Source organism: Macrotis lagotis, chromosome 1 (genome assembly GCF_037893015.1).
Source record: "Macrotis lagotis isolate mMagLag1 chromosome 1, bilby.v1.9.chrom.fasta, whole genome shotgun sequence".
Classification (NCBI taxonomy): Eukaryota; Metazoa; Chordata; class Mammalia; order Peramelemorphia; family Peramelidae; genus Macrotis; species Macrotis lagotis.
This window is the reverse complement of record NC_133658.1, coordinates 553501043-553529009: the sequence shown is the minus strand read 5'-3', so window position 1 is coordinate 553529009 and position 27967 is coordinate 553501043. Positions and strand designations below refer to the sequence as shown.

The 27967-nt window shown below is 34.5% G+C and overlaps 1 protein-coding gene and 1 pseudogene across 1 annotated transcript in view; both read right to left on the bottom strand.

Moving 5' to 3' along the window:
- Positions 1–27967, bottom strand: part of ALCAM (activated leukocyte cell adhesion molecule) — a 247927-nt gene that overhangs the window by 92231 nt on the left and 127729 nt on the right. The window lies entirely within an intron of this gene.
- LOC141507583 (E3 ubiquitin-protein ligase RNF212B-like) lies at positions 538–27112 on the bottom strand (annotated as a pseudogene).

Sequence of the window (27967 nt, the reverse complement as noted above, 5' to 3'; positions counted from 1 at the left end):
GAGCCCTAAGGTCATCTTAGAAACAATATCATTACTATCTCATTTTATCAAATAGTTTTTCCTATAAACTTGCCAAGGTAAGTGGTCGTTTTCAGCAATTACATTAAGATTTTGTTTTCACTGCTACTGGTACTGAACATGATTCAGAACCCATCATCAATAGCCAGTATAATTCAGAAAGGGAAATGAAGAGGAGTAGACATATGTATTTGTACAGTACATACTATGTGCCAGGCAAATTCTAAGCACTTATTTTTATTTGTAACAAATATTTCACTAGACCTCACAACAACCCTGTGAGGTAAATGCTATTATTATCTCCATTTTACAGTTCAGAATATTGAGACAAACAGAACTTAAGTTTAATTTTCCCAGATTACAAAGCTATAGGGAACAAGAACAGATTTTCACTCAGGTCTTTTTGACTCCAGAAATGGCACAGTATTCACTTATTTTTAAAAAGATTTTATTTATTTTGAATTTTACAATCCCCCCCATCTTGTTTCCTTCCCCCCCATACCCCCACAGATTGCAGTCTGTTGGTCCTTACATTATTTCCATGGTATACATTGATCTGAGTTGAATGTGATGAGAGAGAAATCATTCCTTAAGGAAGAATATAAAGTATAAGAGATAGTAAAATTACATAATAAGATAAAGGGTTTTTTAATATTAAAGGTAATCATTTTTGGTTTTTGTTCAGACTCCACAGTTCTTTCTTTGGATACAGATGGTATTCTCCATAGCAGATACCTCCAAATTGTGCCCAACTGTTGCATTGATGGAACAAGCAAGTCCATTAAGATTGACCATCACCCCCATGTTGCTATTAGGGTATACAATGTTGTTCTGGTTCTGCCCATCTCTTTCAGCATCAGTTCTTGCAAATCCTTCCTGAATTCCCATCCCTCCTAGTTTCTTTCTTTCTTTTTTATTAAGGGATCTTTTTCAATACCCTGGGAGCATCCTGAGAATTAGCTATAGCCACAGCTAATTCTCAGGATCTCACTGGCAACATATATAGGACAGTATGAGGAGATGGGGAAAGGTGGATCCAGGAGCAGGGAATGATTGGTGCTTTATTCTCCCCGACTAATCACATCTCCCTTTGTTGTTGGGCAAACTAGACTGATGTAATTGAGGTGTCTGGGGGAAGGTGATCTGGAGCTATAGGACAGGTAGCTGGAGAGCCACAGGAGTCTCTGGTGCTAATCTACTATCACTGACTTGAGCAGCTGGGTGTGAGACCTGTTTCCCAGTAATACCATCTAGATAAGACCTGACAGAAGTCCCTGGTCCTGAGGAAGCAGAGATAGCCCAATAAGATAGACTATTGGTAGGAACTGGTGAAGGAGTGTCAGTATAAGATTCCCTGGGAATATTTCTTCCCTGCAGGCCTCTGTTCCCCTGCTGACCAAAGCTACCGAAGCCAGACACTCTGTATGGAATGGATTCCAAGGAAGAAGATCTACTGACCATCTGGTTGCTCTGCCAGGAACTAGGTTGTGGAGTGACTGATTGTGACAGGGAAGTGATGCCTATTGGCCTGGGCGTGGTAGACCTGTTTCCTTGCCATCGGCTTGGTGACTCCTTCAAGATGGCCAGGAACATCTTCAGCTCCCCATTTTCCTTCCTTAAGACTATTAGCTCCTTGTCCTGACTGGCCACTGTTTGTTGGACCTCCTGCATAGTGGCTTCTGACTTAGAAAGTCTGTGTTTATAAAAGGTGATCAGCAAATCTATCTGTTTCTTATGGAAACTCCAAATCTGAGAGTTGTTACTAAAATACTTCAAAGTTGTCTCCACAAGGCTCTTAAAAAAACATCTTCTCCTAAAGTTTTCAGATTATCAGAGAGAGCCAGATGCTTGCAGGAAGCTCCACATACAGCACATTTTTCTTTAGTCACACATTTTTCACAAAATATGGTGACAGCTGGTTACAAAGAAATGGGTGCTATCTTTTTGGGAGCATTGATTGCGGTGAAACCAATATATTCTTTATTTATTCATTTATTTTTATTAAAGATATCATTTGAGTTTTATAATTTTCCCCCCAATCTTACTTCCCTCCCCCACCATGGAAAGCAATCTGTCAGTCTTTACTTTGTTTCCATGTTGTACATTGATCCAAATTGAGTGTGATGAGAGAGAAATCATATCCTTAAGGAAGAGACAAAAAGTCTAAGAGATAACAAGATCAGACAATAAGATATCTTTTTTTTCCTAAATTAAAGGGAATAGTTCTTTAACTTTGTTCAAATTCCATGGCTTTTGATCTGGATACAGATGGTATTCTCCTTTGCAGACAGCCCAAAATTGTTCCCAATTGTTGCACTAATGGAACGAGCGAGTCCTTCAAGGTTGAACATCACCCCCATGTTGCTGTTTGGGCGTACAGTGTTTTTCCTGGAAACAAATCCATTCTTAAGGATCTGACTTGCTAGGCGATGGTGGCCTCCCTTATCCCTCAACAGGCACTGGAAACCATTTAGAGTCTGGAAAAAGTGGGAAAAGCCAGACTGACAGGGCCTGCAAGGTGAGAGTCTGTGCTGTCTTCGAAGGAGCCAAAGTGCAGAGAGCCCTCCTGGATTCTAATAGCACAATAGTGTTCCAAAACATACATATATCACAGTTTAAGTCATTCCACAATTGAAGGACATTTATTTAATTTCCAATTCTTTGCCACCACAACCAGGGCTGCTATGAATATTTTTGTACAAGTGATGTTTTTACTCTTTTTCATAATCTCTTCAGGGCATAGGCCCAGTAGTGGTATTGCTGGATCAGAGGATATGGCCATTTTTGTTGACCTTTGGGTGTAATTCCAAAGTGCTCTCCAGAAAGTTTGGATGAATTCACAGCTCCATCAACAATGTATTAGTGTCCAAGATTTCCCACATCCCTTCCAACAATGATCATTGTCCTTTTTCTGGTCATATTGGCAAGTCAGAGAGGTGTGAGGTGGTACCTCAGAGATGCTTTAATTTGTATTTCTCTAATAAGTAGTGATTTAAAGCAATTTTTCATATGACTATGGATTGCTTTGATTTCCTCATCTGTAAATTGTCTTTGCATATCCTTTGACCATTTTTCAGATGGGGAATGGCTTGTCTTTTTTGTTTGTTTGTTTGTTTGTTTGTTGAATGGCTTGTCTTTTAAAAAAATTGACTCAGTTCTCTGTTTTTTAAAAACGAGTCCTTTTACAGTTGTATAAATTGTTTCCCAATTTATTACATTTCTTTTAATCTTGGTTACAGTGGTTTTGTCTGTGCAAAAGCTTTTCAATTTAATGTTGTCAAAATTATCTAGTTTATTTTAAATCATGTTCTCCATCTCTTGCTTGGTCATAAACTGCTTCCCTTTCCATAGATCTGACAAGTACACTATTCCTTTATCTCCTAGTTTGCTTATAATATTGTTTTTATGGCATCCTATTTACTGTACCACTATTTTAATGTTCATATAACATATAGGAGAAACAAAATGGTATTTATTTTGGGATAAAACCAGGTTAAAAAAGGAGGGGAAAATACTAAGCCAAAGGACAAAAAAGCAAGGGGACTGAAAAAATTTAAAATATCAAGCTGAATGATGTTTTGTTTTTTTATTTTACACTTGTATCATACATGTAAATTTAATTACACAGAGTGCTTTTTTCGTCATTTACTGTCAGCCTTCACTGATGCATCAATGGCACATTTGTCCTCCAGGGACAAATCACTGATATGTGGATGGCAACTTTGGGAAGCTTCTTTTGAATCTTCATTGATGCCATGAAGCTAATAGCTAGAGTTTAATTCTTTTCTGTTAGCAGCAAGATAGGTAATGATGTACTGTGCTAATAAACAAACAGATAAGAAACCAAATTTGGCAGGCTGACAAGCGGAATATGGCAGTAATGAGGTATCAAGTTTAAGACAAATTAAATTGCAATCCAATCTTCCTTTTGGTCTTGAGATCAGGACTCCCTAATGTTCTCACATTTAATTTCTGGAAGAATTCCCCACTCCATCAGTGCTTCGAATTTCAGTTTGTTTGGCAGGGCAATGCACAGCAATGATATTTTGAACAGTTACTGCGAAAAAAGGAACTCTATTGGGTATAGCTTGGGAAGAAAATGGATATACACGAATTATCCAAACAGCATTTTTATATTGTCCTGATAGACCCTGACCTATGTGCCCCAGGTAAGCAGCTGCAGTGCCTCCTGATCTAGACAGAATATTACTTCAAGCATCATCTCTGGGCTAGTGAGTGCTAGAAGAAAATAAGGCCATCAAGTTTAGGGAAAGTAATATTGTATCTGAGAAACATTAAAAAAGAAAAGTAACAACACCACATTCTCTCCCCTTATCAAATTCAAAGCTGAAAATTCCAGTATCCAGAGGTCATCATGGAGGACTAGTAGGACAGATGGGGCTGCCTGTCAATTAGATCCCAGGTCCATGCTGATACCTAAAGCAGGCAGCAGCATAAGAAGGTGTCAACTTAGTTTATGTATACTTGCTTCTGTTTCCTCTAAAGAACTGTGGCATATCATGCCAGGGACAAATGTGCAGTAAAGGGATTTCCCCTGGAAAGGATGTAAGTATTATTCTCTCTCAGCTTCTTGTAAAATTCATTGGTGGTAAATTTTGAATTACATCGAGTTTCAAAGGTAGTAGAGAAAAGGCTTTCAAGTTACTTTCCCTTCTGGTTTGTGCTTCTGAAAACTGAAAATTCCTGTTTTCTAGTACCTGGAGAGAAATAAGTTCTATTTTCCAATATATTCTGTGACATATTTTAAATTCTTTTTTCCTGTCAAGAATGATTCATTATTGTCAATAATAAAAAAAAAATTGGTAAGGGGAATCTCCTCAACTTGGAGTTTTTCTGGATTTAAGTGGGAAGAATATTTTATAAGAATACTTTTATATTAAAATACTATATAACTTTCTTTTCTTTACCAGTGTGGTCTTTACAAATACAGTAGAAGAAAGTTTCAGCTACTCAAAATAGTTAGAAAAAATTATTACTTTGAAGAAAGAGAGGATAAAACCTATTTAATTCTTTTCCCCTATGTTGGAGAGCTAATTTTCAATTCTATTCATTGTTTCTTCTTTACTTTTATCTAAATATCTTGTAAAAATATTTTGACTTTTCAACTTGAATTTTTCACTGTACCAAGGTCAATAAGTAATTAGCCCTATTGTAGACCTTGTCTCTTAATAATAAAATTTCAGAATCCTTCCCTCACATTTATACTTTCTACCTCACTCTTTGCCCTGTTAAGGTACTTAACATCAACGCATGTCAAAGTGCTGCCCTTTGGTGAAAGTGTTGCTATTTTAGTAGAATTTGAAAATGGCAAATGAGAGGGTACATGTCCAGATGAGGCCTGTGGAGACAAGGATGCCAAGTTCAAAAGAGGATGAAGGTCATGGTGGAGAAACAGAATTTGCAGCTTTTTCTGAATGATTGCTGAAAATCCACTAATCTTAAATGAAAGTGCTTTCCCCATTCACTTTCTTACCTCCTTCCTCTCTTCATACATATGAAAATGAAAAATGAAGGCTTAGTACATTCTGGGAACAGATCAGTTCTTCCTATCAATCTGACTGTTAAGTCTATGTTAAATTGATTTGTATCAATGTGAGTTTCTGTATTATAATGAACACATCTTGATAGTGTCTTAGCTACTACTATCACAGTATTTGGAGCCTTTGGGAAAAGGCTTTTCACCTGACTTCAACTCCAATATGATCAGATTTACTTATTTTAGCTAAAGTCTTTTTCCAATACTTGATTAGATCATTCAGGTGACATTTGAATTCTTGAAGATTATTCCACCTGAGTAAAAACTGGCACATTCTTCTATATCACAAAAGGCTATAGACTGACTGTTTGCTATTTAGTTGAGTTGAGAAACTCATGCCAAGACAATTGGCCAATAGGTGATGAAATTATTTGGCCTCAACAACTCAAAAAAGGCCATTTCCTAAGGAGAGACAGTTCAGAAGATATCAAAGAAGTTCATTTGCAGCAACTTCAATGCTCTTGATTTGGAATGCAGCCTTAGGTTCAGTTGCAGAGAGAAGGTATAGTTGTCCTGAGCACAGCATCTCACTTGTCCTTTGGGCACACAGGATCTAGTGTTATTTTGGCTGACAGTAGTATTATACTGTGCAAAGGTGCCAAGCAATAGGATTTTCCTCAGGCTGAATAAGTGGAAAGGGGAGTTAGGGAAGCTATTGAAAGAAAGAAAGAAAAAAGAAGGATTAGAGGACTAAGTGTAAGAGAGGCATCTGGGAAGAGGGAGACTAAGAGATGGGATAAATAGGTGAGTGCTTCATAAGGGTAAAGAAAATACATTGTTGCCATATTATAATTGAACATATCTTTTTCAGGAGGGGTCTGACAGTTTTCCATATTTATTCTTTTCACTTCTTCCACATCAAACAATTCCCTGAAGAAGTTCAGTAATGCCTTAGCTCTGAGCACATCTGAAAAAGCTTTATAATTAAAGAGACCTTTGCTGCATTCTATAGCACAAGTGTCAAATATGCTGCCACAAACTAGCCTCTAACACTCCCAAACCAGGTTAAAATCTGACTGGGAAGTACTTAACAAAATAAATAAAAACACAATAGAGTGTTAATATTGTATGTAGATCTTTTGTGTATGGTTTAGGAGGCTCCCATTTCCATTTGAGGCTGACACCACTACTGTACAGTACTCTAATTGCTCTGGTCACCTTAGAGTGGTCATATGCATTTATTTCCTTTTTTGCAAAATTCCAGGGCTAGATAGTACAGTGGATAGAATGTCAAGTCTGAAGTCAGGAAGACTATTCTTCCTGAGTTCAAATCTGACCGCAGACACTTATTAGCTATGTGGCTCTGAGCAAGTTAGCCTTATTTCCTCAGCTATAAAATGAGCTGGAGAAGACTATGGCAAACCACTCCAGTATCTTTGCCAAGAAAACTGCCACAGGGATCACAAAGAGTTGTGTGTGACTGAAAAATGATTAGACAACAACAAAAATGCGTACATATGTAAAGTATTTATAATTTAAAGAATATATATATATAATTTATATATAATAATATATATAAAGAATATATGTATCAAAGTATATATATATATATATGTATAATATATATAATATATATATATATATATATATATATATATATATATATATATATATATATAAATGTAATTTAAAGAATACAGGTCTCTCACAGATCTCCCTGCTATGTATTTAGGGAATACAGTATCATTTCCATTTTACAAATGAGGAGGCTGTGACTCAGGAAGGTGAAATAGCTTACCAAGGACATAAAGTTAGTAGGAGTCATTGGAATTCTAAAATCACAGACATAGAGAAGAAAGGGAACTCAGAGCTCAAGCAGGCCAACCTCTGCATTTTATAGATAGACCAATTCTTAGTTCAACTGTTTTTTCTGCTCTACCATGCTAGACCTCGAATTCCTCTGATTACAAAGAGAGTAGTTGATGCATTTGGAATGATTGAACTGGATCAAATTTATAGAAAAGGTATAAACAAATTCTTTGCATTTCTCAGGATTTATTTACCATTTCAAGGTGCTTCACAGAGATAATCTCATTGATCCTTCTTTTAAGTTTCGTAGTTGGTAAAATATTATTCTTTCCCCTTTTCCAGTTAAGGAGATGAGATTCAAAGAAGGTTAAGTATTTTGCTAAAGATATCAGTAGTAGATATTTTATAGTATTGGAATGTTTTCTTCCTGTCCAGTACAAGGTATGTCTTATGAACTATTACAATTTCAAACTCCATACTAAATAGAGGTTATATATTTATTGGGGGACCTTCTCTCAAACATATTGATTGGGATAGAAAGGACAGAACTAGAGGAAAAGAAAGAGAAAGCTAAAAAAGACATTTAATTATAAATAGTCTACATTTTAAATATATTACTTGCATCTAATATGAATTTTAGTTTTAACAGATTGAAACCTAAAAATCTAGCTAAAGCTCTTATGGTATTTGGTTTGTAGCTCAGCTTTCTTTGAAGATTTAAACAAAGCAATTTAAAAGTTTTATTGTTTCTGTAAATAATTTATTCAGAAATTTAACAGTGTACATCCATACTAACAAGTTAGGACAACTAAGGTTGCTTAGTAACTATAAATTTTAATTACTTAACTTTAAAATATAATGTAATAGAACATTTCCCCCTCATTATGCCAAGTTCCTGTTAGGAGTCTTTTATCCATTCATTCTCCTTCATTTTTCCTTATAAAATTTTGCTTTTTCTAGATTTCTTTCTATTATTCATTTTTTTCAACATCGAGGACATTGTTGTTATCCATTAATGTACCACATTTTAAAACCATTTTTCTACTATGGGACATTAACTTTGATTGCCAGTTTTGTTAATTTATATGATGCTATTATGAATCTTTCAACACGATGGCACATTTCTCTCCACCTCAATCCTTCTACTCATTTGCCAAGGTGATTTTTTTCTAGAGTAGAGCTTATCATATCATCCCTTGGCTCAATGACTTCCAGTTTTTACCTATAGGACCATATATAAATTCCTGTTTCACATTTAAAACTCTTCTTAACCCATTGTTTTCCTACCCTTCTAGCTTTCTTACAGTTTACTTCCTTCAATGCACTCTACAGTCCAACTACATGGAACTCTTTCTGAACCTCCTTACTCCTTGCCTTCCCACTTGCTGTTCTTCATGTCTGGATTGTTCTGTTTCCTTATCTCTACATCTTAGTTCCTTTGGATTTCTTCAAAACTCAGCTCAAAGCTCCACTCTGCAGAAGGCCTTTCTAGACCTCCTAGCTACTAAGGTTTCCTTTTAGAATTAACATGCATCTACTCTGGATAAATCTTGTTATTAACCCCCTTTTTTAGAATGAATATGTCTGGAAGGCAATATTAGTGCCTTCCAATTATAGGATTTAAGTTATTCAGGCAATACTCTTATGAGCTCTTTGTTTAGTTTCATTTTCTTGTTTTCTCTCATTCATATCTTATCAATTTGACCTCACTAGAGCAGAATATGCTACAAGCAGGTAAGCATGCTGCTTTTATTATTACTTAGTCAAGGGGCGGCTATTACTTTGTCAAGGGGCGGCTAAGTGGTGCAGTGGACAAAGCACCGGCCCTAGAGTCAGGAGTACCTGAGTTCAAATCTGGCCTCAGACACTTAATAATTACCTAGCTGTGTGACCTTGGGCAAGCCACTTAACCCTATTTTCCTTGCAAAAACCTAAAAAAAATTACTTTGTCAAATATACTCAACTGACAAAGGTTTTCCACTCAACCTTAGTTTCTTCCATCTTCCAACTTTCTTGATCCACTTCACTTATGAAAAATGCCATCAGAGGGGTGGGCAGAAGAGCTAAAAGGAATTGAATAAGACAATACTCTGCTACTTACTATTAAACATTCTAAAAGATATTGTTTGGGGGGAAATATTCAGTTATTATTACTATTAATTAAAATACTGTTAAAATTGGACCCAGATTTCACATGAATAGTTCATGTGAAAGCAAATTCATTTACATCCCAAAATCTTTAGATGGTAGCTTAAGCTTCTTACTTATTTTTCATAACCCTATCAATGTCTTTGTCTATTGAGGGCATAATAAATATTTGTAGAATTGAAACTCTCCTCTTTGTATCTCCTTCCCTCTCTGTCTTTATCTCTTTTGAAGATTTGTCAGTATGGTGAATGTCCTGCATATAGAAAGTAGAAGAGAAGAGGAAAAACAAATCAGTACATTTTTCACCCAGAGATCTGACTATGGCAGATCTTTATAGGGAGAGAAAATAACACTTCAGGGGAAAGAATAAGTTGCTTCTAATTCATGGCTAGAGTACTATTTCTATAAATAAAATATTTCATCTAAGAGATGCTATATCAGAACAACTAGATTATAATCTCCCTAAAGATGGGACCATTACTTTTCTACTGGTTGTTGGAGAACAACTATATAAGTAAATGGATGGATAGAAAGAAATGACCTTCACAGAATCTTTCCTTTAGATTGTCAGGGTTGGAGTTTGGAAACTTCTTCTATCATATAAAAGAAAAGAAAGATCAATGGATTTTCATGAATACAGTTTAAAACTTTCTTTAAATAAACAATCTCTAGGTACATAGACTGCCAAACTTCAAAAGTTCTAGCTCTGTATTTGAGGAATTAGCTAATAACTTTAGTAGTTGAATTTTTAATTAATTTACAAAATTCTGAAATTGGTGCAGACATACTCAATTCTTTGGATTTTTCTGGAAAAGACACCATTGGCAGTAAACACATTCTAATAAGCACAGAGACAAGTGGACAAAATGATACATAAACACAGAAGGTGACATGGGGACAAGGAATGGGATGGTGAAAGAAGGTACCTCATAGAGGTATTGGGTGAAAGAAGGCACCTCTTATAGAGGTATTGGCATTTCTGTTTATACCTATTACTAGTGAGGAAAGGTCAGGACCTGTCCTCTCAGATTGTTTAAAGGGAACTAAACTGGAAAATCACATTCTTAAATAATGGGGAGGAAGAGAGGCAGAGAATATTTCTCATTAGAGTTGCAAGTACTAGACAGAGTGGACCTGATGGAGAATGCTAGGAGACCAGGAATTTGAGATCTAAATTTAATAGGTGTGTGTGTGTGTGTGTGTGTGTGTGTGTGTGTGTGTGCACACATGCGTGTGCACGCAAGTCTGTGTGAACATGCATGGGCATATGGGGGCTAAACAAACCATCTTCTATTTGTGCCACTTTGGAGTTCTTCTATCAAAACATCCAAATTTTTCTCAAAGTTATTGTAAAATTTCAAAATCATTATCTCAGAGTTATCAACAGCTTTTTGATATTCTGCTGTTCTGGAGGTCTAGATTTTGTCTGGAATTTACATATCATAGGGCCAGACATCTTGGCAAGCAACACCTAGATGGGCTCTCCTGATTCAGCATATATTACCATGATGTGAATTTTAGTTAATAAATGATACAGTGTCTTTGATCTTTGGGATGGTTTATACTTGACTTCCAGGTTACCCTTGGCAAATTATTTCCTGCTACAACTTACTAACTATAATGACTTAGAAGGGTAGGGAGAGATCAGGGTCACCAGAACAAGACATACTTCTAATAAACTGAGAATCTTTCCATACTGTTCAAATCAGAGATTTGTCCTGAATCTCTTGGTAGCAAGATCATTGCCCTCTACTCCTCACTAAAGAAATAAATACTTCACCCCTTTATGACACACTATTTCCTCAGATAAGAGTTTTCAGAAATATACCATGATGAAGAATGAGGAATGTAAATAAATGGGTTCTTTCTTCCAGGAATCAGAGAAATCATTTATACAAATTATTTCATTTTTTAAATATTCTACATTTTCTTTCTCATTAGGAATCCCCATATCAAGTGTTGAGATGATTTGTCAGATGAACTGATTGTATTTTATTATTAGAAGGTCAACGGTTCTTGCAGAGGTGTTGGCATTTCTTTTTCTTCCTGTTACTGGTGAGGAAAGGTCAGAGCCTGTCCTCTTAGATCTTTTAAAGGGAACTAAATTGGAAGATCACATTCTTAAAACACTCCCGTGCTTTTATTCTCTTCCCAATGTCTTTTCTATATTCATTATCTTTTCCTTGCAACAGCAGTAATCAACCTGTTCAGATGTCCTGAGAATGTATAAGTTATTTAAAGTTTGTATCATTCTGTGCATAGTTACTTTGTAGGGAATTTATCTTTCTTATTAATTTTCTTAGTCTGTAGCTAATTGTTAGGTATAGATTACGGATGATGAAAAATGTCACACTTCATTTCTGAGTGTCATTGTGACTTAATCAGAATGCAATTTTAATTTAATTAATTTTTTTTTGGGGGGGCTGTGTCTCTTTCCCAAAAGACATGATTGTATAGGGCTGGTTAAACAGTTAATTCCAATGTTTATTTGCATGCAAACCTTGATCTGCTCTGCTATGATGTGGGCTAGTTCATCTCTCTTTAGACAGCTTGGTAGACCCCAGCTTTCAGGAGCTCACAGTATTGATGAAGAATCTAGATCACTATTAACCCCAGAGATGTTCAAGCCCAAATGATTCATCAACCTTGACCTCCTCTAAATCCAGATAGGCATTTACCCAGATGCCTGACTGAGTATATATATTTTAGCTAAAGTCTTATAGGATTCTGACACTCCCACCACCCTGTTGTGGAGACCCTAGTAACATCATGCCTGGATTATTGAAATAGCCGGCTGGTGGTGGGTCTTCCTACCTCCTTTCTCTTTCCACTTCAATCCATCCTTTACTCAGCCAGTAGAGCGGTTTTCCTAAAGCACAAGTTTGATCTTGTTACCTCTCACACTTTATAAACTCAACTGGTTCCCTATTACCTCCAGAATCAAATGACAAACTCCTCCTTTTGGCATTCCAAGCCCTTCTTAACTTAGTCCATCCTTCCTTTTTAGGATTCTGGTATCTTTTTCCCTGTCTCTTTGATTCAGTCACATTGGCCTCTCGATTCCTTCACAAATAAAACATTCCATCTCTTGGTTCTGGGCATTTTCTCCCCATGCCTAGAAAACTCTCCATCTTCATCTCTACCTACCAGCCTCCCTGGCTTCCTTTAAGTTCTAACTAAAATCCCATTTTTCTAAAGGAAATCTTCCCCAATCCTCTTAATTCTATAGACTTCTTTTTTTCATTATTTCCTGTTTCTCTTATAGTTTGTTTCCATATAGTTGTTTGTATGTTGTCTCTTGCATTTGACTGTTATCTCCTTGAGAACAGGGACTATTTTTTGTCCTTTTTTATATCCCTCTAACTTCCCATAGTGCCTTGCACATTGTAGATGTATATTAAATGCTAGTTGACTAGAAAGATGTTAAATTTTTGAATAGACAAAATTTTTTTGAAGTCTTAAAGCTCTATTATGACCCTCCATCTGTCTACTTCACCTATTCCTTATTATGGGCAGCTACATTGTGCAGAGGATGGAACACTGGACTTGGAGTCAGGAGATTGGGAGTTGGTATCCTGTCTCAGATACTTCATACACAGTAGCTGTGTGGCATGTCACTTAATCCGATTGCCTCCTATCCAGTGTCATCTCCAATCATCCTGATTCATATCTAGCCAGTGAACCCTGATGGCTCTGGAGGAGAAAGTGAGGCTGGTGATTTAGCAAAGCAGTACCTCACTGAAATCGAATTCATGTGCTTGTCATGGTATCACCTCCCTGATGTCATGGTCTTCTTTAAGAAGGAAGAACAAAACATCAATTCCTTATTATATGATAAATCCTGTGAGTAGAAATGATTCACTCAGAAAACATGAATGAATAACTAATGACATATTTATTCAAAAGTGCCCTGCAGGACAAGACATATGTATCTATATAAATAGTCTTGCAAATCAAAATTTAAAGTGTAACATTTAATTTCAGGCTGAAACCCTGCTCCTCCAGCCTTATTTATGAAAATAAAATAATATTTCAGTGATATAAAATCTGGATTGGTATACTACTCTTGTATTGAAACAGTATTAGGGTGGTTTTAAAAGGTTAAAGGAGGGAAAAGAAAGGTTCAAACAATTCAGTAAAATTTATGACAGTATAATTAAAAGTACAGTCTGAAGGAAAACACTTTGGTTCAGCCAGAATATTTTATGATTTACACATGAAATAATGTACATATTTTAAAATAATTTGTATTCCTGAGTTTTTTTAACATCACATCTCTAGATCACTGCTTTGTCAGCCACAAAGATGCCTTTAAATTGAAATAAAAATATTTAATGACAGCTTTAAACTAGTATGGTCACTACAAAGAGTACTCATTGTACACTGTACTTTGTGTACTGCCTTCTTGCCTTTGCATGGACTGTTTCTCATGCTTGAGATGTTCTTTCTCTTTATTTCTATCTTTAGGAATTACTTTCTTCCTTCAAGGTTTCGCTCAATTTTCTATACATGATCTCTCAATTCCTAGTGCTCTGTCCTCTGCCATCCCCAATTACTTTAGATTTACTTATTTGAGTATGTATTTCCCCAAGTAAATATTAAACTAATTGAGGAGGGGAACCATTTTACTTTAGCTGTCACGTCTCAGATGCCTAGCACAGTGACTTCCCACATAGTAGGGCCTCAATAAATGTTTCTTGAATGACAAAAGGAAAGTTTCAGAGAAACTTGGGAGATTTATATGAACTGAAACAAACTGAAGTGAGCAAAACCAGGAAGGAGTACATTGTACATAGTAACAGCAATATTGTAATGATAATCCACTGTGTAAGACTTAGAAACTTTTGAGTGAAGAGCCATGACAATTCCAAAGGATTCATGATGAAAAAGTGATATCCACATCTAGAGAGAAAGAATTGATGAATTGACAGCAGATTGAATATTTTTTTTTAATCTTCTTTATTTTTCTTGCTTTATTCAGCATGTCTAGCATTTTATAATTTCATACTGCTTTCTTTCTCAATGAGTGAAGAGGGGGGCTGAAGGGAGGGAGACAATTTGGAACTGAAAATAGAAATGAAAAATAAATTAAAAATTATTCTCAAAGAAACAAAAACACTTCTTGTTGCTCTATTTTGAATTGGGTGCTGGGGATTATATAAAACATCATCAAATGAATTTAAGTTATGCCTAACCAGGATAATATGGAAATGCACATATATTAAATGACATCTCATTTATCCAGAATCATTGGAGAATTAGATGTTCTGGACAAGCATATCATTTTCTCTTATTATCAACACTCATTTTAAATATTTTCAAAGAAAATCTTTCCAAAAACAAATAATACAGTTTTCTTAAACCATATATTCAAAGTACATTAACATTTCTTTGAAAACCTTATTAATATTACCAAAACTGCAATATCATCCTGTATTGTGTTGAGTTAAAATGCAGTAATACCTACAGAGAGACTACTGATGTACAGTTATTTGATCCTTTATCATCTACCTTCAAATTGCATTGCTTTTCTAGTTGGCAATTCTTCTACCTCACCCTTCATTGTTAGCTATCACTTCAATTTGTAGTCCAAACTGAAAACAGATAATATGAAATTGGTGTTAGGTTAAGTCATATTTGGAGAGACAATACTAGATTATACTCTATAAAGAGCCAAAAAATAGTTTTGATCAAGAGACTGATAAGGTCAAACCTGTGCTTTAGAATTATCAATTTGTAACAGTGCTAATTTTGTGATTTTAAAAAATTTCTCCAAAAGATTTTTTTCACCACATCCTGGTTTGTTTGCAGCAAGGATATAATTAGTACATGCTTCTCTATGAATATCCTTATTACTCATTAATTCTAATAGTAATTTCTAAAGTTCACTTTGATCATCTAGTCTTCCAGGTACCAGTTTAAAGTTATAATCTATAATAATTTGTAGAAGAGTATTTTCATCCTATGTATATGCATAACAAAGGAATTTTTTTTACCACAGACATCTATTTCTCTAAGTTTTAACCATATTTCTCTCTCTCTTTTTAATATTTTTTCATCTTATTATCCAAGTTTAGAATTCTTCCTTCTTCCAGCCCCAGGACTAATCAAAATCTTTTGAAATCTAACCAATTTTCAGTATGACTTAAAAAAACACCTCTATTTCTGATAGCCTCTCTCTTTTTTAACTCTCCTCACCTCCAGAAATCATCATTTCTTCTAAATTCTCATTATTTGTCCTCTTAAGCACTTAAGATATTTGGGTATTTTTCAAAGAATATATCTTATCTTGTTGAGCATGTCCCCCTTAGTTCAGGTCCTCATCTCCTACTTCAGGAAGTACTGAAATGAACTCCTTATTAGTATTATCATTTCAAGACTCATACTCTGATTAGCCAAGTTTTACACATTACTCCTTTCCAGGCACTCTGTAGACCAGTCATAGTGATCTGCTTGCTGGATCTCCTATCACTGTGCCATTGCACTAGAATGGAACCATTCCTCACCTCTACATTTTGGAGTTCTTGGCTTCTTTCAAGATTCTGCTCTAACACTCTCTCATTTAGGATGTCTCCCTTGCTTTCCACAGTGCCTAGTTTCTTCCCCTATAAGATTATTTGTTATCTATTCTGTACATTCTTGTCTTTATGCATTTATGTATATATTGTCTCCCCCATTAGAATGTAGTTCCCTGGGGCCAAGGACAAATTTTTTTATCTTTTGCTTTAAATCATCAGTGTTGGTTTTTGATCAAGAGATTGATAGGGCTTTAGGAATATCAATTTGTAACAGTGCTAATTTTGCAATTTAAAAAAAAAATTCTCTAAAAGTTTTTTCTTTTCACCACATCCATTTTTATCTGGAATACAGAAAATAATAATTAGATCTTTTTTATAATTAGTATAGAGAGGCCTTAAAGATTGCATATTGGATAAGAGCACTGACCCTGGAGTCAGGAGGACCTGAGTTCAAATGTGAACTCAGACACTTCTTAGTTGTGTGATTCTGGGAAAGTCACTTAACTTGAATGCCTTAAAAAAACAGAGTACTGTGAGGTGACAAAATTCCCTCTACCAAAGCAGATTAGCATCTTCTTTGCATTTTATTAGTTTTAGCATTGACTAAAACCTCAAGGGGGTGATTATACACACTCATTACATGAATAATACATATATTGACACACACATTTACACTCATATACACACATATATCATAATACATCAAACCTAAAATCTTGCAAACCATAGGCCCTATACAAATGCCTGTTGAATAGAATTGGTGATTATTCATAGAATTTGGAGCAGAATGAAATATTGGGGTCATCTAGTCTAACCTCTTCACAATATTGATGATGTGCTAAGGTGCTAAGGTGCTGAGGTGCTAAGATATTAATAGGATTTGCTTGAGGTCAAACATCTAGATAGTGGCAGAATTTGGAATAAATTTTCCAGTAATTTTATCAGCAATGGAAAGAAAATCATTATTGCTTCAGTTTAACATTCAATCATAGAATGTCTTTTAAATATGAGGAGAAGGGACAACAAGTCAAAGTGAGGAAAATTAAATCAGGTAGTGAGCATTTCTGAAAAAGTCTCTATTACATAAATTCAGAATTTAAAAATATTTGGTTGCTTGCCTTTAAATAAAAAAATTATATGCAACAATTATATCTTTTATATGTCTTTTTATATGTAACTATTTTATATAAAATTTTTATGTAATTATTATAATCTCGTTCCCCATCATTCCTGAATTGGAAAAAAACACAAATGTGGTTGTTCTCCATAATTAGGACAGACTGGAATAGAAGTAATATTTACCAAAATTTTTTTTGCTATTACAATTTTGTTTTTACAATATTGGACCCTTCCCTATCCCCCCAAATTCCATAGTACATATATATATTTACACATCTAAGAAACTCTTGGTCTCCTCAAAATGATTAGTCTTCACAGGGTTTATAGATGAAAAACGCTTGCAAAAGTGCCCCCAAAAAACCCTATCTTTCCTTTCCTGCACAATTCTGGAGGTACTCTATTTTGAATCCTAGTATGCAAAAAAAGTAAAAATGGCTCATGCTCTGTTCAGAGAGATAGCAAAGAATAATTTACAGTTAAAAATAACCTAACTTTTTTGAAATGCATGTGTTCATTTTCAAAATATATTTTACTCATTTTAAAGCCAGACCTTCTGGTACCCAATTTGAAAGTAATGTTAAAAGATAAATAGAAACCATTTGCTGAAGCAGTAGTTATTCCATCTGTATTTTTTTTGGAATAACTAAATCTTGGCACTTAATTAACTCTTTAGAGCTGACTTTAGCAAAAGTCCAATGTCTAATGGGATTTGAGCTTGAAGGTATACATTTTGGTCTTGTTGCTTAGTCAATTAACCATGCAAACACAATACATTTTGAGGCTTACAGTGTTCATTGTGATGTTGAAGGTGAGAATCCACTTCTAGCAGGTGGCATTGTTTAAAATCTCACTTAATGACTCTTCCTTCCTTATTATATTAAAAACATTTGTCCATGACCCAAGGGCACAACGTGATATGATAAAAATGGGCTTTATAATGCCATCTGCTGGCTCCCTTACAATATTACATCTCTCTATCCTCCATTTTTTAATGGGAAAAATCACTGAACTGTATTTAAATATAATATTAAGTTTATTGAAATGACTTACATGTCCACTGGAGCACAGAAAATACATTATCTAATAATTTACTTCATAGCATAACTTAAAACTTTAATGATTTATATGTCAAGTTTAAGTATTACAACCATCTCCTAAAGTGTCAAAGTACAAGAATTCACTGTATAGGAATATATCTTTGAAAATTCAAGTAAGGCTTTAGAAATAATTGGTTCAATATTAGTGTCTTCATTCAACAAATTGGACTAGTGTTTCTCTCATAAGCTATCATTATAATGAGACTTCTCAAAAGGGAGGCTGTCTCATGAGATATAGAAGGAATTCTCCATCTTAGACAATTTATATTTGCAAAAAAATCAGAATGGTCAGGATAAAAATCACTTTTTTAAAAAAATGCTCTTGAAGAGTTGGAGGAACAATTAATTATTTAACACAATAAATTTTGAAATTATTTATAATTTTTTTCTTTTGATTTCAATTTAGTACTTAGGCAAATTCAATCACAACCAATTCAATGCTAATTTATGTAGTCTAATAATATCTTTATCAGACTTTCTTCTTAACACCAGTTCTCTGATTCTATTAAATTGTATAATTGTCTTTATTACTGGAATTAACATTTAAAATACAATAGTGAACTGCAAATCACATGAAGAATTTGAGACATTTAGCATCATTAATATTAGTTATTCAATCAAACGAGTAGACTATTGTCTTATCAAATGAAATAATATATTGTGAATTACTTAGTATAGAGTGCCTGGCACACACAGTACACTTAATAGATGGTTTCCCCCCCATTCCTCCTCCTACCCCTCTAATTTGACAACTAAGGGAAATGAATTTAACTAACAATAAGAGACTTTCCACTGACCGTCAATTTTTCTCCTTAGACATCTATTGCCTAAGCACTTTCATTTCTGTTTCAGCTTTATGAATTTATTGTACCATCTAGCATTTCAAAATTTTTCTTACTTTTTTCCAACTTTACTTTTGGTCAGATTCATTACTCTATGAAAAGCTTAATATCCCTGATCCTGAAATAGTTTAAATCCAGTCTGATCAAGAGGCAATGTCTTGGACTGATTGATGTCTCAGGTCATCTTTAAGTCAATGCCCTTATTTCTTCTAGTGAAAGCCGAGCTCAGAGGGTAGTGGCTGACTCCAAGTTTGTGTGTATAGAAGTAAGTAATTTGGATTCATAAGCCATTGACTTCTTTTTTTATGCAACATTAGAGATTCGAGACCTTGCCTGGCTGCACCTCTCTTGAACAACTCACTTTTTTTCTTATTCTAGGATGTAATTATGTATACTTAATTTTCATAAATCAAGATTTAACTATGAAAACTAAAAACTAAGCAAAAGGTTAGTAAAATATTAACATTCAGACAAATATTTACTGGACCTTGCTTGGAATTGCTGATATTTTGGTATGCTTCTTATCTGTTACTAGGGTTTTTAACCTGGAACTTTGAATTTGCTTTTTCCCTAAAAATACTACATTTCAATATAATTGGTATTATGCATTATAAAACCCTATTCTGGGAAGAAGTTCAGAGGCTACATCAGACTGCTGAAGGGGTCCATTGCAACAAAATCAATGAAGAATCTCTGGCTTGTAGGTTCTTGTGGCAAATCTTTTTTTTTTGCCTTTTTTGAAGCATTAATATAGTGCCTCACAAACAAACAGTAGGTACATAAATGCCTGTTGAATTGAAATTAATTACATGAAATCCCATACACTCTTACAACTTCATCTATCGTTCAATTGACTTTTATGGCAGCTTTAATGCAGATGTCTCCTAACCCTTACTTTTTTTTTCTGAGCCTTAGACCCATATATATGGCTGCCTAAAGATGACAACTTCCAGTTGACTTTTTAAAGCATTATTCACAGTCCTGGTTTTATTTTTGCGAGTTTTTTAACTTTTCATTTCGGATCATGTCAGTGTTGAGAGACAGAAATGGAGCAATCTCTGATGACAAAGCTTATATCCACATGGGAAAGATGTAGAGGAAAATTTTTTTCAAAAAGGCCAAGAGATAACTTTAGGGAACACCCTACATCAGCAGTTCTCAAATAATTTGGTCTCCAGATTCCTTTACATTTCTATAAATTATTTTTTAGAGCTTAAACAGTCCAAAGAGCTTTCACTTATGTTACTTATTGATATTTACTATATAATATTAGCTATTAAGATATATTTAGTTACAGATTTAGGAAAACAGAATAATAGGCTTCAAGTAGAAGAATGGACTTGTAGGAACAGATTGACTGAATGGAACTTTGTAGAAATTCTGATTGCTTTCAGAGAATAATTGAGAGGCAATATGGTGGAATAGAAGACTGGTGTTGGAGTCAGTAAAAAACTTCGGTTCAGATTTTGCCTATGACACAAACAGTGGTATAAATTTGGCTAATCATATTACTTTTTCAGTTTTCATTATTTAGATTTTCAAGGTCTAAGTCTATTACGCTGTGATTCAGATACATATGAGGTTTTGTAATTTGGGAAGATAGTTGCTTTGCTGCTGTGACTTTTTCCTTGATTTGGTAACATAGATAAAATATTTGATGTTAGAAAACCAAACCATCTATTCCTTCCTGTCCCCTCCCCCATTCAACAGTTTATAAAACTGAGGCTGCTTACTATAGGTTAAGTGACTTGCTCAAGATGATGCAGATTGTGACCAGGGGTGTTCTGGAGTCAGTGTGAACCATTATGATCACTAAATTAGGTAATAACACAAATAAGGGCTTGATTTATTATTTTGTTACTCGTCTATACTTAAGAAAATTATGGAGAAAAATGTTAATGATGACAATTAAACTTAAAATATGACTCATAGTTACATCTAAATAATACAACTTTTCTGTTTCTTTTGTTTTTTTTTTTTTTTGTTTTTTGCTTTTTGCAAGCAATGAGGTTAAGTGACTCGCCCAAGGTCACATAGCTAGATAATTATTAAGTATCTGAGGTCGAATGTGAACTCAGGTCCTCCTGACTCCCACCTAGTTGCCTCAATACAATCTTTCTGAAACTCTCCTAATCATGTTTTTTTGGCAGGGGAAAAGAGTGATATTGAAAATCTCAAATGTAACAGAAAGTATATGATACTGATAAGTTTAGGGGCTGGAAGAGGGGAGTCAAGGAAGCTTAAATCACAAAGCTTCAGTCTTTTAGGTAAAACTATAACTCACTAATCTTTTCAGAGTGTGGAGTGCTACTGAAGATGAGGGAAGAGAAGAAAAAGAGTTTAGAACAGGGAGAAATGAAAGAGGAGTCAATAAGGTTAGAAGGAAGGATTTACTGAGCAGTATCTAGGGCTTGGCTGAGATTATTTATTATAAAATTATATTTGAAGATAACTCATTTTCTAGACTTTCCTCAGTGATGTTCATCAACCTTGAAGCAGAAGAGAAGAAACTGGATAGTAAGGCACCTGAGGGACTAGGGTTCATTGGTAAAGAATGATGGAAAGTCAGGAGTGTGTTTCTGCAAGATTCTTAGACTCATATAATGTTAAGGTTGAAGGAGAAATGCATAATCATTTTGAATATATCTCTCATTTTCCAGTGATGAGATTGAGTCACAGAATAGTGAAGTAATTTTCTCACAGTTATACAATGAGCTACAGTATCCAGGCAGTTGGATTGTTCAGTGACCAGAGCATTGGACCTGGAGTCAGGAAGACCTGAGTTCAAATTTAACTTCAGACACTTTTCCTCTCTGTTTGGCAGGGGAAAAGAGTGATATTGAAAATCTCAAATATAACAGAAAGCATATAATACTGGTGAGTTTGGGGGCTGGAAGAGGGATGTCTTGGTTCCCTAATCTGTAAAATGGTGATATTAATAAATCTTGCCTCCCAACATTGTTGTGAGAATTAAATAATAATTGTAAAAGGCTTAGCACAGTATTTGCTATTCTTGTTAATATTATTTTAGTAGTAGTAGTAGCCAGAAACCTCCTGGATCCTAGGCTAGTACCTTTTAGTTTAGCAGATAACAACACCAGAACAGATTTCTCCCTCTGTGGAAAGCAATTTCATAGTAACTGAATTTATATAGTCCAATAAAATAAACAACAAAAATGTTAGAACCAATACTATATGAGTATGTTTGTGCTGAACCATTAAAACTCTCTTTCTCTAGCTTCCCCCTGTGACCAATGCCATGAAACTGAGATTGCTGGATAACAGTAACATTGTGTTTAGACACCACAAATAAGCCATGATTATTAGGAACATTACTGTCATTGTAATTAGTGCCTCATAATGAGGGCTAGTCCTAAAGAGAGCCCTAAAGAAAGTGAAGTACAGATGGTGATGATTATAAATTAGAACTTTTCTTAGTGTAGCTAGTTGGTCCTTTTTTTATTTTGTCCATTCCTGTGATTTCATCCTTATAAACAACTCTCAGTGTGAAAACTACCTTCACTGAGATAAGTGAAGTAATTTGTCTGTAAATTGTGGTCTTGAATGCTTTTACCCTGGAAAGGTCAAGGCAATTGCCTACGATCACATAGCAAGGATGTGGTAAAGGCACAATTTGGATCTAGCTCTTCCTGACCCTATAGCCAGGTACCTTTCTGCTGTTCCATGCTGCCTCAAGGGGATATATGACAGTATTAAATTCCATGGCAGTGACATTATTAGCCCCAGGATTTTACCGATGGATTATCTATGTTCCTGGTCAGTTCCTTGGGTAAAGAAATATATGATCCAAATCCCATTTATTCTGACTTTCAGTTAAGAGACTAAGATCTTAGTCTATCCCAAGCTTGAGGTGCCCTCAGACTCCCCATGGAGGTCAACCAGTAGGGCAATGAGGAGAGTTATGCACTGTCACAGTATGAATGTAATCTCATCAATCAATCAAATGAATTTTACTCTCTCGTGATTTCTTTCTACCATTGTAGAAACAAAAGAAAGAATTCCCAGACAAGCAATTCTACCAAATTACTGTGTAAGAAAGGGGAAATGAATGGCTTTGCTTATATCCCAAGAAGCACTTTCAAACTTGAATAAATTGTGCCCAGAAAACACACTTTATGTGAAATTTTATTTCACAAACACAAGGGGCTCAAAATAAGAGTACATAAAAATACCAGAAACCAAAGTTAAGCTTTTGGCTATGTAGGAGAAAAGAGAAAAATCTGAGTTTGGGGAATTCAAGCCATTGCTTTCTCATGGCCTCTCTGGCTGCTTACATTACCCTAGCATTCTCCCTCAAGAGTCCCACATGACATCCCACACAGAAGCTATGCCATGAGGGGATTTGGTAGAAAGCTCTATGATTTTGTTCTCTTAGGTCAAAGGCTCAGAATGCACTCTTCCCAAGCCACATTTCATGAGTCATTTCAAAGATTGTAGCTTCTCACATGCATAACAATAACAAAAATTAAAAAATCAGACATACTTGATATTCAGGGCTTTTGAAGAAATAAGTATGCAAAACTTTTTTAATGTAAAAGGTGTGGTTATAGAATTTCTCTAACTTTTTTTTTGCTAATAAATCATATAATAATAGCACCAGTTATCTCTTCAACAAGTTTGGTCTAGGATAAAATAAAATTAAGGAGAAAATCTTGCAGATTATTTTAGACTGAACATCAGTAGTTTAGTCTCCTCTTGATGGAGTCACCAAGTTCAAGATCTGAGCCTTTGCTGTTTATGGTCAGAAAGCAAACTTTATCACAATGAGTAAACTCTTAAGATACTGATTAATAACTATTAATGCTCAGATAATGCTTTAAGTTTTGCAAAATACCTTAAAGGCATTACCTCATTTGATCCTTACAGCATTGTAAGTACTCTAATTATCACCCTTTTCTGATGATGAAGCTGAAGCTCAGAGGGTTTAAATGATTTTTCTCAGCATCATACAGATAGTGAGTATCTGAGATAGAATTCAAACCCAGGTATTCGTGGATCCAATGTCAATGCTCTATCCCTTGCACTATACTGATTTTGATTTACAAACCTTAATGCTAATTAATTTACAATGAAAAAATAATAACTCTAAGCAGACAGTAATACTCCTCCCCTATTTCCAAAATCTATCTATTTAAAATAAATGCTTTGATAATTGGTATGGGATGAAAGAGAATAATATTAAAAAGCTCTGGTATCAGGAGGTAGCTATCTCTGTTGACGGGAAATTTAGGCCAAGTCATATATATCTAATAAATTCTCATTTTCCTATTTCTATATAGTCTACATGGTGACCACTACCATTATTTATATTTTTCATTACTTCATAATTCAATACTTTGGATCTATTTCCACATTTCTAAACTGAAATTACTAGGATGATAAAAAAACCCCCTAGAACTCATGTCATGTGAGAGATGGTTAAAGAAATTGGGGACATTTTATTAAAGATAAGGTATAGGGGAGATATGATTAATGTTTCCAAATTGCTGAAGGTCTATTTTGATGAAGAGCAATTTGTTGTTCTTGGCTCCAGAGGCAGAAATAGAACCACTAGGGGAGAACTTACAGGGTGGTAGATTTCTACTCCATATAAGAAACAAATCTCTAATAATTAAATTTGTCCACAGTGGAATGGTCTCATGAGGACACTGAATTTTCCATTAATTGACATTTTTAAAACAGAATTTGAAAGACCCCTTAGTGGGAACAAGGTGTATGGGATTCAAACTTCATATAAAAGTTGGATTAGATACCCTCTGAGGTGCCTTTACAGTCTAACATTCTAAAAGACTAAGGTATTTCCTGCTTTTCATAATCACAGAATGTAAGACTAGGAAGAGACCCCTTAGTAGCCATTTAGTCCAATTCATTGTTGAAATGAATACTGTCTTCAATAGGCCTGGCAAATAGTCATCTAACCTCTGCTTGAAAACCATCAAGGATCAGCAATTCATTATCTTTTATGATTCTCATTTAACTTTACAGTTCTAATTGTTAGGAATTTTTCTCCAATATGAAGTTGACACTGGCCTTTTTGGAACTTCTACTCACTGTTCATGTTTCTAAGCTCTGGAACCAAATAATCCAATTTCTCTTTCACATGAAATGCTTTAATAGAGCATATTTTCCTTAGCTTTCTCTTCTCTGTACTAAACATCTCCAATCCTTTTTTATCAATCATAATATGACTGACTTGGGACTCAAGGTATTTCACCATTTGAGTCCTTTCCTCTGTATGTCTTCCAGTTTATTAATGACCTTAAACTGTGATGTCCAGAAGCTAATATAATACTTTAGATGAGGTCTCATGATAGCAGAGGACAAATACCACAACATTACTCCTAGAAGCTATGAATCACAATGTAGCCTTAGATTACATTAAGTTTATTTGACTGTCTCATTATACTGCTTCTTTTACATTAGTTACATTTTAGGTTTGCATTTCCTGATGACCAGAGAAGGAAGCAACTTAATTCAATAAAAGAGTCATATAAACTCAGGGTAGGAAAGAATTTCAAAGTACATTTAGTTTGATTTATATCTGAAGAGGAACCTCCTACAATAGCCAAAATAGTTAAAGAACCTTGATTTGGGAACCTCTAAGAAATTAGGTATACAGTGGATGGAGTATTGTGCTTTGAGTGAGAAAGACTCATCTTTCTGTGCTCAAATGTGACCTAAGACATTTACTAGCTGTGTGACCTTGTCTTTTTCAGTTTCCTCATCTATTAAATGGAGGGGAAAAAAAATGGCAAATCATTCCAAGAAATCTCAAAACATCTATGAATAATCAGATAAGACTAAAAAACTACTTACAACAACATTGCATGAAAGTAAAAATTAAAAGGTGATACTAGGTAATTTCTAAGTTCTTCTACCTCTCAGTCTATACTCTTCTGATACTAAGAAACTTTAAAAAAAATGAATATTGCATAGAGGTCAATGGAGAGGTTCATGTTGGGTATGAGCAGGCTGCAGCATATAAGCAATGAAGGACTTTTTTTAAAAGAATAAATCTCTTTAATGAAATGCATGAAAAAGTGAAGATAAGGGATGACAGATAGACAAACCTCAACTGGTATCTCTGCCAGGTCAGGAGAAAAATCAAGAGATCCTCCAATACTTTGGAATTCCTAGCTCCCCCAATTAGGGAGCTATGAGAGAACAAGAGTATTATTCAAATTAATGATACCTGGGTTCATTTGAGCACTGTCTTCTGAATCTATTCTACTGTTGGATAATCTTTTTGCTATGATGATGATGATGATTTGAACTTAGGTTCAGTCCAATTTTGCTTTCTCTGCAGTTTTCACCTTTCATTTCTAATTCTATCTTATAGAGTCTAGTGAACAATTATTATGTTCCTTTTGTATGATGGCCTTTCAATTACCTGAAGATTGCTATCATGGCCTACTAAAGTCTTCTTTTACTTTTGGTAAACATCCCCAGTTCTTTTGAACCTAACTTCATTTAACAAACATTATAGCTTGTTCTCTAGTTTGAGGGAAGTCCCTGGCTCTGCTCTGAATATACTCTAGTTTATCCAAGATCTTTCTTTCTAAAAAATGTGGTTATTGTTTGATCATTTCAGTCATGTCTGTATTTTCTTGCCAAAGAAAATGATTGATTTGCCATTTCCTTCTCCAACTCATTTTACAAATGAAAAAAGTGAAGCAGACAGGATTAAGTGACTTGCCCAGGGTCACTCATTTATTAAACATCTGAGGGTTTGAACTCATGATGAGTTTCCTGACTCCACCACCCCACCCGAAAATGCGACAACCAGAGATTCTAGTTATGATCTGAATTCAGAAAAACTATTTCCAAATCACAGGGTAGGATAGATTGAATTACATTCAATTCACTATATGTCTTCTTGTCAGCATCAGTTAAAGAGAGTGATACTGCTTAAGTTTATTTTGGGGGCTTATAGTAACTAATTACTAAAAGAAAGGGTCAGAAAAGAAATTGCTGTGAGCTGTAAATGTTGTTGCCTCTGTTACTCAGGTCAACTCACCTTATATCTGTGGGCCTCAATATCATCATCTGTAAAGTCAGATTTTGACTAGGAAGAATCTAAAACCCTTTGCAGATCTCGCGAGATACTTCTATGCCTCTATGAGGAAGAAGATGTGGTCTAATTCCTCGATAAGATTGACATATATCTTCCCTTACTTTATCAGTAAATGTGTTTTGATGTTTTGGGTTCTGAATTAAACTCAATTAAAATGCAGTTAATGATACAAAATTTATGATGATATCCCTATCAATTAGGAATCATGTTTATGAAGATAGAGCAGATAATATATGTTAAAAATATTTCCAACAAAATGGTTAAACATTTTAAAAAGTTTTGGTGCTTAAAAAGGTCAGTTTTATTCATCTAGGAAAATCATTTATTTGAACAGTTTATTCAGTGATGTTGCCATATAAATGAGGCATTTTTAGAGAAGAATATATACTATAGTCACTCTAAGCATCTTCAATATACTTATATATTTCACAATATAATAAAAATATTTTTAAAAAAATCACATTATACTGAGACAATTATCTAATTAATATTTTTTGTATTTCATATTTTAAATAATGATGATGAACACATGACAAATCATGTTTATGATTCACTTTTATTCTGTATCTAAAAACATATTGGAAAATTTTAATTTGACCTTGCTGGAAAAACCTAAATTAATACTAGTTGTCTATTTTTTTATTTCCTGTGGCTATTTTAAAGTATCTATACTGTTGTATACATAGAACTTTAATAATTTTTTAAATATTTTGTAATTGGAATTTATGTAACAATTATAAACATCTAAGAGGAAAGGTAGGATAGTAAACAAGAGTCAGGTCTTGGAATCAGAAAGACCTGGATTCAAATTCTGATTCTATCAC